The 12,940-nt window shown below is 50.1% G+C and overlaps 1 protein-coding gene across 4 annotated transcripts in view; it reads left to right on the top strand.

The window, feature by feature from the left end:
• Positions 1-12,940, top strand: part of LOC142487211 (NFX1-type zinc finger-containing protein 1-like) — a 162,065-nt gene that overhangs the window by 106,857 nt on the left and 42,268 nt on the right. The window lies entirely within an intron of this gene.

Raw genomic sequence — 12,940 nt, 5'->3', positions numbered from 1 at the left:
TTGTGGGTAGATAGGGATAGCCATGGCTGAAGCCCATCCCTCCACTCTCTTTCGAGATGGAACTGTGGCTTGAAAGAAAATGGCTGGAGGGAGAGCCTTCAGTCATGCTGGGATTAGAGCCCTTCCTCCAGATGACATTCACTCCTACCAGTATCGTTGGCTTTTGCTTTCAGGCCCCTATCTGGTACTCAGGAAAGGAATAACAGAGGGTTGCTATCTCTCGGTCCATTCATGTTCACAATAAGTGGTTGTGGTTGAAGAAGACACCAGTTACAAAGTCCTTATGGTTGGTGTAGATAACCAGTGTCTCTTCCAGCATGTGCTTGAATTCAGTGCTTTAATTCAGTGTGCTTTTGTCACTCATGGACTCATGGAGGACTTTTCCCAGGCACAGTTTTTACATGATATGATTAGCTTCCTCACCTCTGCGGAGGACTCCTCGCTCAATCTCCTTTGTACATTTTACCCAGTCTTGTTTTGTTCACTTGGAGACGAGTTTTTTCACGCGTCGTGCAAACTTTTCTTCCCCTTCACTAAGGTGCTCCGTATCATTGATCCTGGGTGGTTCAACCTTGGCAGGATTTTTATTAACTCTTATTGACCCACGTGGCATCTCTGTTAAGTAATCGGTAGATATCGTCCTGGGCCCTTCTTTCTTGATGCGTTAATTTATCCATCCTATCTGTTTCTCCAATGTGTGGAAAAGTAACAAGTGATGTCTGGCGGATCATCTCTGCTATAGTAGCACAATTTTTAAGCTCCTTCAGTACCAGGGAATCCCAGCTTATAGCTTTCTTATCCATCACGGGCTTATCCACCAAAAGCATGACCCCCTTATCAATAGACATGTTGTTTCCCCCTGGTTCAGGATCCTTACATTCAAGTACATCAATCTTGATGTCGTTCTCCTCACACATAACCGTTACCCGTGGCCTCTCTTTTTTTTAGTTGGCAAACCTGTATTCTTGTGCCTTTTACCTTTTCAAAGATGAGTGACCAACCAGAGTTGCATCTTTAGGGGGGTGCTCAATGATACAGTTCGGTCTCATCCTAGCCAAAGACTAAATCCTTTTAGTGGCTGCTTTCATTGTGAGGACTCTAGTTCTGGCCATGTGGGCACGGTAGTATGACTGAATTTGTTTTGTGCTTCTCAGTTGTAATTCGGTTCTTCTTTCCTGAATTTTGTGGAAAGCAATGCACAGCTTGCTTGGTTGTGACGAAGGACTTATATCTGGACTGAATTATACAAGCAGCTTCCTTAATTTTTCTCTAGCATCTTTGCTGCAGATACATCCTAACATTTGACTAGACCACAATTACACATTGCATCAAATGTTCAAGGTTCTTTCTTTGTTGTTGCATTCCATATTAACTGGAGAAGGCATGCTACTTTATTCTGACGATAAAGCTGATGAGCTTTCATTTCTCTATAGGCAGCCTATATGACGAGTGCTGCAGAGCGTTTGCGTCGATACCTTTCTCTCTCCAACCTTCCTTGGAAAAGAGCTCTGTAGTGTTTCTGGAGTCTTACAACGTTTTTCTTCTTTCTTTCAGAGTTGGCTCTGATCTGAAAGAGTTCAATCTGAAGACTTTGGGATTTGCTCTTCTCCTGCTGAAACGCACCCTCTGTTTCTTTCAGTGCTTACTGCACTCCCAACTTTTCTTGTTGGATTTGTTTCTTCACCTTTTTACTTTGTGAAGCTTCTCATTTCCTTCACTGACTTGATCAGTCAGTTATGAAACCTCCTCCATCAGGTTTCTGTTCTCTCTTTTGACAGTTTCTATAATACTTAGGACCTTTTTGTCTTGAAACTCTGGATCTCCTGGTGCGAGACTTCTAGCTCTGTGTTGAGAGCATGAAGCTCTTTTTGAGAGACTCCAGATCAGTACTGGGACTGTGAATTTACTTTTGGGAGATACTTCCAGTTCTGCGCCACACTGTGAAATTCCTTTTGAAGTACTGTGCTGAGCTGCTGACCTCTTGGCGATAGACATTCAACTCTATGCTGAGAGTGTGAACCTCTCTCTGAGAGATTTCCAGCTCTGTACTGAGACTCTTTTTCTGAGAGACTCTCAGGTCTGTACTGAGACTGCAAAACTCTTTTTGAGAGATTCCCAACTCTGTGCTGAGACTGAGATACTCCTTCTGAGAGAGTTCAAGCTCAATACTGAGACCGAGTGCCTTCATCCAAGAGACTTTTAGCTCTGCCTCAGTTTCTTCATAATTCTGCTTCTAGTTAGCAATAACTTTGTCAAAGTGGCTCTGCTTCTGTCCCTGGCAGTAATAGCAGCATTTGCCATCTCCCAGTCATCACAATGTCCAGGCCGCACTCAAGTGATGCTCTGTTATTTCCCAAGTTGCATACTGCAAGAGGGCTGGGAACATCTGTAGCTTGGCGTTAGTTTATCGGTTCTTTTTCAATTGTTCACAAAGGATATCGCAGTCATGCCTGGCCATTTACAGTGCATCTTCAGGGCTGGTCAAGGGATCGACACTTACTTGCGCCGGCTCCACTTCCCTGATATTGTTTACTGAGGGTTTCTCACTGTCAGAACCGTACAGACACTTCTTCGGGGTACATGACTTTTACCCTGAGTCTTGTGGAGATTCCACTATTCCCGGGATGAATCTTCAATTCACTCTAGGCTGCAAGACATCTCGGCCCCCTTCTAATGTTGCAGGGTCATCTTAAGCTGGGTCTGCAACTTCCACGGTTAGCTGAGAACCTCTTTTCTTTTTCTTTCTTTTCCTCTTTACTTTGGAAGGTTGTAGCGCATCAGGGATACTGAGGTCCCCATTTTTGTTTGAAATGCATGCAGTTTCACTGCACCCACCATGATTTTCTTGCAGTTGCAGTAGCAGGCGGATATATTCAGTGTACACCTGCCCTTGCTGACGGTGTTCATGTTCAAAGACGTTGGGACACGACTATCTTGTGCCTAGGGTCCAGGCATCCCCACCATCCAGGTGTTTCGCTGGGGCGTCTCGTTTCTGGCACCATGTAAGAGACATCCTCCTCCTCCTCATCATCATCATCATAAGGCCTGAAGGGACACTCTTTCATGTGACTGGGTTCATTACAGGAAAAAATTATTTTAGCCTCTATTCTGGCACTTTCAAGTGTATTCTTCACACTGATCTCGGGTGGCACTGTTGTATCAAGATTCTCTGTATATTCTAGAACGCAGGTGGTAGTCATACAGGTGAGGCAGACTTCACTTGCAGAGTTCGTAGCTCTCGCAGGCATCTCTATAGACTTTTTTTTTCTGAGCGGCCATTGTAAAAACCCATGTGTTTTTTGTTCTCACACACGTACCGGGGTAGACTTTGGTCGCTGAATCAGTACCATATGTGGGTCAACATTTGTAGCAGTCCCCCAGGTAAGGCTAAGGCCCCGCTGCCTCAGACCACGCGCCCGCACTGCAGACAGGCGGCGCGTGGAGAGGCAATTGACTGCTCCCTGCGGTCTGTAGGGAGCGGGAGCTGGGGGTGGGGGGGGGCGTGGTTTGAGCGGGGGGCTCGAGGGCTCTCATGCTGCCCCCCCCCCTGTCGGTCCCTCACTCCCAGAGCCCCTCTCCTCTCCCCCCCTCCCGGAGCAGGGGCAGCCTGCGAATCGGGCACCAGAGGAGGAGGGGTGGGGCGCTATGCACAGCTGCACAGACAGGGTAGCCGCCTTCCTTCCCTCCCCGTTCACGCCTCCCTTCCCTCCTCATTGGCTGACTGCTGCACCACGTGACGCATGAGCGCTTCTGATCACCAGAAGCTTGCAGCATCGGCTGGTTGACGCGTCACAGCTCACAGTCAGCCACGTCGGAAGGAGCCAGCGGGGACCTCCAGACTGGAGGAAAGGGCTGGTGGCTGCCACCATACGCAGCGGGACCAAAGCCTAAGACTGTGGCGTTTGAGGCTTTATCCAATGCAGTGTAGCTTTTTCTGCCTGGATATGTAGCCCTTTATTCTGGTCACCTCTGCACATGGTTCTTCCGCTTTTAATCCTGTTACTCAAACTGTTGCATGAACTATTATAAACAAAAGCACACAAAAAAAAATCCCTGATGGTCTCCGGGGCTCTTTTGAAATCTAAGGAACACCTCATCCCAACTTTGGACACCATACGTTATGTAGGAGATATGTGCAGAGGATAGAATACCAGAGACGTTTTAGGAGAATATAAACATTTATTAGTCAGCAGTTTTAAACAGAATACAGCTTCATATCAGCAAAAAAAGTTAGAGCACAAAATAATAACCAGGCCTAACCCCATGTAGGGGACTAGCTAACGTTCAGCAATCCCTATCTGGGGCTGCAAGGATAGGCCTCTCAGGGCCGCCGATGGGGGGGGGACAGCCAGGACTGCTGTCCCGGGCCCAGTGTGTTTAGGGGGCCCGGCCCCCTGTTGCCCGCACACTAATTCTTTGCAGCAGGCACTAAGATGCAGTAGGAAGCACAGAGGGGAATCCCTGCCTCTGCAGAGCCTACGTAGGTGGGCGGGACGGGGCAGGGCGTCGAGGACGTGTGTGGTGTGTGAAGCTGCAATCTGAGAGAAAGGTGAGGGAAGGCTTAAATCTGGGGGAGAAAAACAGACCTGAAAGGGAAGAAGACAGAAAGGAAGAGAGAAACACTGAGAAAATAAAGCAGAAAGATAGATAGGAAAAAGTAGGCACCAGCAGTACAGGACCAAAGAAAAAATGAAAGAACATCCAAAGAGCGTGTACCCATTAAAAAAAATTATTTAATGGATTCCAGCAAAAATAACAGCCACATTATGGGGATCTCTCTGGCAGCACACTCTCCCTGTGCTAGAGATCCCCTACAGTCTATGCAGCAGGCTTTATGAACTAAGGGAAGACTGATCAATTAACTCCTGCTGAAATTAACCAGCTCCCTGCTGAACTCATCAGCGAAAGACAGGCTGTATTTTTTAAGCCTTTTAGAGAGGGGAAAGGCCCTGTCACACCGGGCATACTGCTTTATTCTGCATCGACATTACCATGGAATCCTATGCTTAATATTAATCTGGGGTTTGTAATACCCTATCTTTCATTTTTCTTCCTGCCAATCTGATACTCTGACCCTTTAACCCCCCCTCCTTTTCTGCCCTTCTCCCACTCCTTCTGGATTCCTATCTCTACGCATTTCTCACTATTCCTTTCATCGTTTATTGCCATGTCAATTTATTTCTATGTACAGGGGACCATGTTATATGGTTTTGAAGCAAAAGGTGGCACTGTGTGCTCATTTGCATGTCATTTCCCAGAATCCCTTGCTGCAGTGGAAGCACTGTGTGCTGGAGGATAATGGTGAAAGGCAGGGTTACATACCTGTCTAAGACATGCAAATGAGCATACAGTAATATTTCCATTGTCTTTACTGTGGAGGGTTTTTGTCGTTTTTTTTTACTCACTCTAACTTAACAAAGTGTGGTGAAACCTATCCTAAGCTTCATTTTGCAAAGTCAGTATAACCAACCCCACACCGAGGAGACCCATTAAGGTCGAAACAGCTGTCTGTGGGTGGGTTTACTGGCTATGCATATTAACCCAGGCGGTGCTCAAAGCTGTGAAATGCAGTAAGCATAAGCTTACAGGGGATGATGTTATATGGTTTTGAAGCATAAGGTGGCACTGTGTGCTCATTTGCATGTCATTTCCGAGAATCCCTTGCTGCAGCGGAAGCACTGTGTGCTGGATGATAATGGTAAAAGGTGGTGTTGCAGACCTGTCTAAGACATGCAATGAGCACACAGTAATATTTTCATTTACTGTATGTACAGTATGTATATCTTTATTTATATAGCGCCATTTATATATATATAACTATAAATGATTAGTAACACCCCCAACCCCCACTTCCCCCCCAACCAAAAAAAAAACTAATACTGAACTATTCATGGGGTCCTACTGTATATAAACAGTTATCTTCTGATGCATGCCTGAGAAGGTCCAGGTATTTGGGATAACACTTAGGCCTCGTCCAGGGTGGTGCTGAGCGGGCGCGCGCTCACGCTGGACCCGTTGCGACAATGCACGTGGGCTGCGTGAGCAGGCGGGCGTGCCTGCTCGGCGCTCAGCCACTTGCGAGCTAGCAAAATTGATTTTGCTGCTCGCAAGCGCTTCGTGTGAGCGGTTCGCCCAATGAGGACGAACCAGCTCCGTGACGTCGTGGCCGCGCCCTAAGATGCGCGCGCACCTAGCCGTCCAGGAAAAGAACGGCCGAGCAGGGCGCAGCGCTGGAGCGCCAGCACATCTGTTTCCACCCTGGACGACGCCTAAGGCTCGCTACTGTATGGAGCAGTGGGTGAAGTTATTATACTGTAATGGGATTGATTAACTTTACCACGAGATGGACTCTCAACAGAAAGGTATCCCAAGTATGAAAAATAGTTAATAAAAATACCACTTATGAGCACATTCACAGGTATCAGACATGTCCAGAAACCTAGTAGAGAAGGAGAAAGACTGGAAGAGCACTACTGTAGGTATCAAAAAAAGTAGAAAGGAGGGTGCGTATCCCATAAAAAGATTATTTATTGGTCATGGAAAAACAGGGCAATGGAGAGCACTACCAACGTTTCACGCTTCACAGAGCGCTTTCTCAAGGTATCCTACTGTTGGGGTCTTTAGCATTACGCAGTCACAAGGTCCAGAAACCTGCCTTTCCCCATTATCGCGTAGCATACAGTGCTTTCACTGCAGCAAGGGATTGTGGGTAATGACATGCAAATTAGCACTCCGTGTTAACATGGGCCACTATCATTTTATGTTTGCCGTATTACACAGCTTTTCAGCACAGCCTGGGTTAGAGAAATGCATAGCCAGTAAACCTACTCACAGACAGCTGTTTTGAACTTTTGGGTCTCATCAGTGTGAGGCTGGTTTATGAAAGAAAGCAAACGATCTTACATTGACAATATAATATACACAATATGCAATCCTCTGATGTAAAAAATGTTTTTTAAATCACATTATTAAATACATGCTCATAAACGTCACTGATAATAAAATCTCTTCCGCCTCATAATCTATCTGGTGTTTCATATAGTCAATAATCTTAACCTATCTACAGTACCATAACCCCAAGAGATAGGAGAAAAAATGGTTATAATTACCACACTAAGGCCGCGCCTATATTGCAGAGAATGTTTGAATCTGTCCTGCGCTTCAGTGTGCAGAGTGGCAGTCTGAAATTGGTTCATCACCCGTCGCCATCGCCGAAAGTTATCTTTCACCGGGCGGCGGCTGCGGCACGGGTTTCCGGCCATTTGATTGGTTCAAGGGCCGTCACACTTACTATAAGCGCACGTGGCGGCAATGCGTTTGTTTTCGGGCGACGTCGCCGGCACTATAAGCACGTCCTAATATATCATTGAGTTAAAGCAGCAAAACATGTAGCCCTGTGCGATTTGTGTTATTTTTATTATAGAATTGAAGCAGGGGGTTTCCAGAGCTGAACTGCATTAATTTCAGCTCTGGGGACCCCCTGCTTTCAGAGATACTTAACTACTGTATGTAAGGCATGCCCATATCTCCAGCCAGGGAACTTGTGCGCCTAACGAACTGGCGGCTTAAATGTTCGATGTCACGTGGGCCAATAGGAAGCCGTGATGTTAACCCTTGCGGCTTCCTATTGGCCCACATGACTTGGACATTTAAACATGAAGGAGATACCAGCACCCCCTACCGAGGTAACTATCTCTGGAAGCAGGGGTTCTCAAGAGCTGAAATGAATACTGTTCAGATGCAGGGAACCCCTGCTTCAGTCCTTTAACTTAAACAAAAAACTTTTGTTATTCTCCACTACCTGTGACTAAGCTCGGTGGACTCCTCCATAGTCTGAGTCCTTTAAATGAAGGTAAATGTGTGTAACGGGTTTTCTGAACCGTCCTGACCCACCCAATCTCACATTGGCCCCTGTGGTCTAACCAGTCCCCATTACGGTGTAGTGTCTGGTGGTGCACCTGTTGGCAACAAGACGCCTGAGTCTCCCGCATGATGGTGTGTGGGGATTTGCCAACCCAGACAGGCAGCTGAGGTAATGTGCTGAGTCCTACCTAGATCCAGTGCAGCGCCTCCACCTCATCAGGATCCCAGCGTGAGCTTGTGGATGGTCCTGGTGAGGAACTCCTCTGTGGTGCAGCCCCCTGTGTAATCACTCCACACTTACACACGAGGGTTTCTTTGATCAGAATCATCTTTATTGGTACGGTGGGCCAACTGCCCTCCACAATGGGGTGTATTCAGCCCTCCATTGTTCACCGTACTTCCCTTTGAAAGGTAATGTCCTCCTAATGTAGGGATTCCCTATCCCCGCAGGGATATCTATTCTGTGCCAGGTCCCTGGTCACAGCCTCTTCCTTCAGCTACTATAACATAACTACTTCTTCTCCTCCTCTAACCACTCAGCAACTCCTTCTCTCAACTAACTTTTTGATCAGTGCTGTGCCTTATGTATCCTCTGGGGGTTGGCACAACTCTGACATCACTAACCATGGAGTCAGAATCTGTGGCCACTCCCATCCATACATAGGGCACCTCACCAGGGTGTGAGGGCAAACCTCCATGATTACTGCTGGCATGCCCATAACTTACCAGGCCTTACTGTCAGCAGTAGAGATGACTGCAACCATTTTACAGCATGGTTACATTCTTCCCCTGGTGAATCCCACCGTCCCCGGCTGGGACCTAAATTTGAACACCTTTCGTCAGGAAGCACTGTAAAATGGAACATCATAATTAGAACATCACACATGAGATTCATAATACAATGAAACAGTTCACATCACACCAAGCACGCCCTGACCAGCAGCCACGAGCCCGCGTAATGCCACTAGTACCCCCTAATAATAGAGCCTTGGGTCAGGTTTCTTTACTTCTCGACCCCCCATGTCCAGAACAGTCACATGATAGCTACGCGGCAACCCCCTCTCAGGCCTGTATACTACCCTGTGTTTGTACACACTCCTCCCAATACTCCAGACCCTTATTAGGTGCTCTATCCTCTCTTCTGCCTTACTACCAGTAATGGCACCCCCTTTGTTGACCATGTACTCCTCTATGGTCTCCCTTAACCACTTGTCCCTATTCTCCTCGATCTCCTCCATGAGGGGTTCAGGAACATACGGGTACTCCAACCCATGGGAGTACTTGTATTTCGCGATGATCGCCCTTTCAGCCCTACTACTCCTAGTTAGGTTGGCATTCCCTGCTCTCCCTGGTAACACCCATGATAGGGGCTCATCCGGATCTACGGGGTCGGACAATATACCAGGGCCCATGGGCTCTATCTCATTTCGGTCTATCATGAGCCACCGATATTGCATCTCCTTTTTCCTCTCGGTGGGCGTGAACTCCCCTTTAGACCACCAGTAATCTACGATGTCGTCTGTTTGTAACAAGAACCGCGTGCGGTCCATCCAGCCCACGTACCCCTCAAATAAGGGCGCCCACCAACGGGTCTCCATAAGCTTCTCGTCCCACTCTTGAGAATCTCCCTCTTCTGTACCTCCCCAGGAGCATACCCCGGAAGTCCCTACAGAACGGGGCCTGGACCATCTCTCATGTCTTGGGTCCTCCCCAGCAGGTATATCCGCCTCTTTAGGCACCCACCGGGACTTGGATACCTGTCCCAATTGTCCTCCTTCCCTTGAACCCTCCCCGGAATCAAAGCTGCTCAGTCTTTCCCCAGTCCGGTTCTCACCAACCCCCAAAGATACTTCCGACACCCCCAAACTGGATGATGATCCCCGGGAACCGGTGACTGGGACAGGGGCCTTAGCTAGGGCGTGGGGGTGGGCATAGGGATAGGCAGTCGGAAGCCGCGGGGTTCCGACCCGTTCGCCTTCCTTGGATTGTCCCGTACCACCGGACGGTGGTATCGCCGGTGGCGTCTCACCCCTCTCCGGTCTCCACGTACTCCGGTTCTTCTTAATCGATCGGGAACCACCACCCGATCGCTGAGATGCGTGCCCTCTGTTTCCGCTGGTTCCGCCGCCTCTACCGGAAACGCCGTCATCACTGGAGTCGGAAGCGTCGCCATCTTGGGATGGACCCCCATGCGGGATCTCTTCCTCCACAATCAGATCCGGAAGTCCCTCTGCGTCCATGTGCGCCGTCCTGGCCTGGCGCGGCCTCTCCTCCTCTAGCGGTGGTATCGGAGCCTGGCAAGGACAAGGGATATCCTTGCCAGTCCGCAGGTTGGGCGTGAATCGCCCGTTGCCACTGGACCCGCCGGTCCCGAGAACAGCTGGGCTCCGCCTCTCCGGTTTCGGCTCCACCGGTGACACCCGGCTCCGTCCACTGTCACTTCCGGTAAGTGGCCTTTTGGTCCCATTCCCTCCACCGGACACCGCCACCGGCCAGACCAGGGTACTTGTTGGTTCTTTGGGTCCCTCGTCCGAGGGATCCGCGCTTAGGGTACTTGGGGTTGCTGAGCGCGGCGACCACCTCCTCTTTTCTCTGTCGGTTGCTGGACCGACCACGTCACACTCCTCGAGATCCGTACCCTTGGTCCATAGTGCACCGGGGGACTCGGTGGACAGCATAGCCGTATTCCCCCCTGGGTCATTGTTCTGTATGGGCACGAAGGTGGGCATTGGCCACAGATATTGGGTGCCACACTGGGGACAGCGCGCCGCCGTGCCCATGGCGCCGCCGGGCAGTCGGCATTGCAGGCAGAGGCCCACTACTGTCTCTGCGCCCCCTACACGGATCACCAGTACCCCGCCGGGTACTGCGTAGGGCTGGGTCGAAACCATCCGGTTTACATCTGGGGAGCAGGCCATAGTCTTAGTGGGAGCCACTCGTAACACAGGTCTGTCCTGGGAGCTGGTTCCGCGTGAGTGACCAACAAGGGCTGACTGGTCAGCCACTCCTTGGTTTAGCTCCGCCCTCCTCTGACACAATTGGAATCCGCCCCCAGTGGTAGCGATTATGGGCGGGTCCCACAATGGGATAGGATGTCCTTGAATTAAGGCCGCACCTCTTTCAGTCCTAGAGGGCGCGGTCACGGATCTCGTGCGCTTTTCCCCAACAGGGTGGGGTTCTTCTTTTGCCGCCAACTCCAGCCGTCGCCTTTCAGCTGCCTTGCGTGCAAAGTATCCCTCTTTCTTGTACACATTTTCAGCTGCCGGAACTACTTCTGGTAAAGGTGCCATCAGCGCACCAGCTCCTGGGCCCGCGGTATTCATACCCACGGGGCATAGCTGGAAACCACTCCCCCTGGTTGATATTAGGGGAGGGTCCCACAGAAAAAGTGGTTGACTCAGCACCGGGGCTGAGTGAGTCACTGTCCAAGAAGGCGCGGCCGCAGCTTTTGCGCCATACCCCCCATGCGGGCGGGGCTCTCCTGTTGGCGCCACTTCTGGCCAATTCTTGGGAACTTGTGCATCTGCAGAATAGTCTGCCATCGGCCCACGCGGCCTCCCAGGGAAGCGGGAGCCGCCATTTTGTAAGTCCTTTCCATCAGCCACAATTGCAACGTCCTCAACACAGTCCTCTAGGGTGGCGCCTCGTTGTCCTAGGCAGGACCAAAACGGCGCGGCCACAGCTTTCGCTCCACTCCAGAGCAGGCTTGTAAAGGACAGGTCAGCAACAGCTTGCTCTCCAGCGGGGCGCACGCCAGGGGTGCTTCCCCCATCAACCTCCGGTCGCCATTTTAGACTATCCGCACCGCGCGGATCCTCCATTCTTGCGGTTGTCATTCCCTCGTAACAGTTATCGTACATGGGGCTCCTCTCTGCGAGGCAGCCACCACAACGGTACAATAAAGATTTTTCTGATGCACCACCATGTGTACCTAATGTAGGCTGGACTCATGTATGCACTACCTCAGGCTAGGCTCACTCTCTCAGTGTCTGCTGTATCTCCTTCCTCCCAGTCTGTGCTCCCTACGGTAAGAGGTCTGGAATGGGCTAGAGTACTTTGGGGCTTCCATGCAGTACTGGGGCGTCTACCTGTCTTGGTTAGCCTAGCGCAGACCCTCTCCAGGATTCCTGACCACGTTAACAGGCTATCCCTTCTGGCATCCTACCAACTAGCACTACCTCAAGGCGACTAGGACAGCTATAGCCCGGCTCCAAACCCCCTAACTCCTCTCAGGTTCCCAGGGTATCCCTGCGGTTCCATCCCAACACAGCACAAAGTGGCAGCAGACACTTCTCCCTGTTTCCCAGTGTGCCTAGCTAAAGCCTGTCCTGTTGACAGGTCGACATATCTCAGCAGAGCCTCCAATTGTAACGGGTTTTCTGAACCGGCCTGACCCACCCAATCTCACATTGGCCCCTGTGGTCTAACCAGTCCCCATTATGGTGTAGTGTCTGGTGGTGCACCTGTTGGCAACAGGACGCATGAGTCTCCCGCATGATGGTGTGTGGGGATTTGCCAACCCAGACAGGCAGCTGAGGTAGTGTGCTAGAGTCCTACCTAGATCCAGTGCAGCGCCTCCACCTCATCAGGATCCCAGCGTGAGCTTGTGGATGGTCCTGGTGAGGAACTCCTCTGTGGTGCAGCCCCCTGTGTAATCACTCCACACTTACACACGAGGGTTTCTTTGATCAGAATCATCTTTATTGGTACGGTGGGCCAACTGCCCTCCACAATGGGGTGTATTCAGCCCTCCATTGTTCACCGTACTTCCCTTTGAAAGGTAATGTCCTCCTAATGTAGGGATTCCCTATCCCCGCAGGGATATCTATTCTGTGCCAGGTCCCTGGTCTCAGCCTCTTCCTTCAGCTACTATAACATAACTACTTCTTCTCCTCCTCTAACCACTCAGCAACTCCTTCTCTCAACTAACTTTTTGATCAGTGCTGTGCCTTATGTATCCTCTGGGGGTTGGCACAACTCTGACATCACTAACCATGGAGTCAGAGCCTATGGCCACTCCCATCCATACATAGGGCACCTCACCAGGGTGTGAGGGCAAACCTCCATGATTACTGCT

The sequence above is a fragment of the Ascaphus truei genome, chromosome 2 (genome assembly GCF_040206685.1).
Source record: "Ascaphus truei isolate aAscTru1 chromosome 2, aAscTru1.hap1, whole genome shotgun sequence".
NCBI classification, from domain to species: Eukaryota; Metazoa; Chordata; class Amphibia; order Anura; family Ascaphidae; genus Ascaphus; species Ascaphus truei.
Note: the sequence above shows the minus strand (reverse complement) of the source record. Positions and strands in the feature narration are given on the sequence as shown.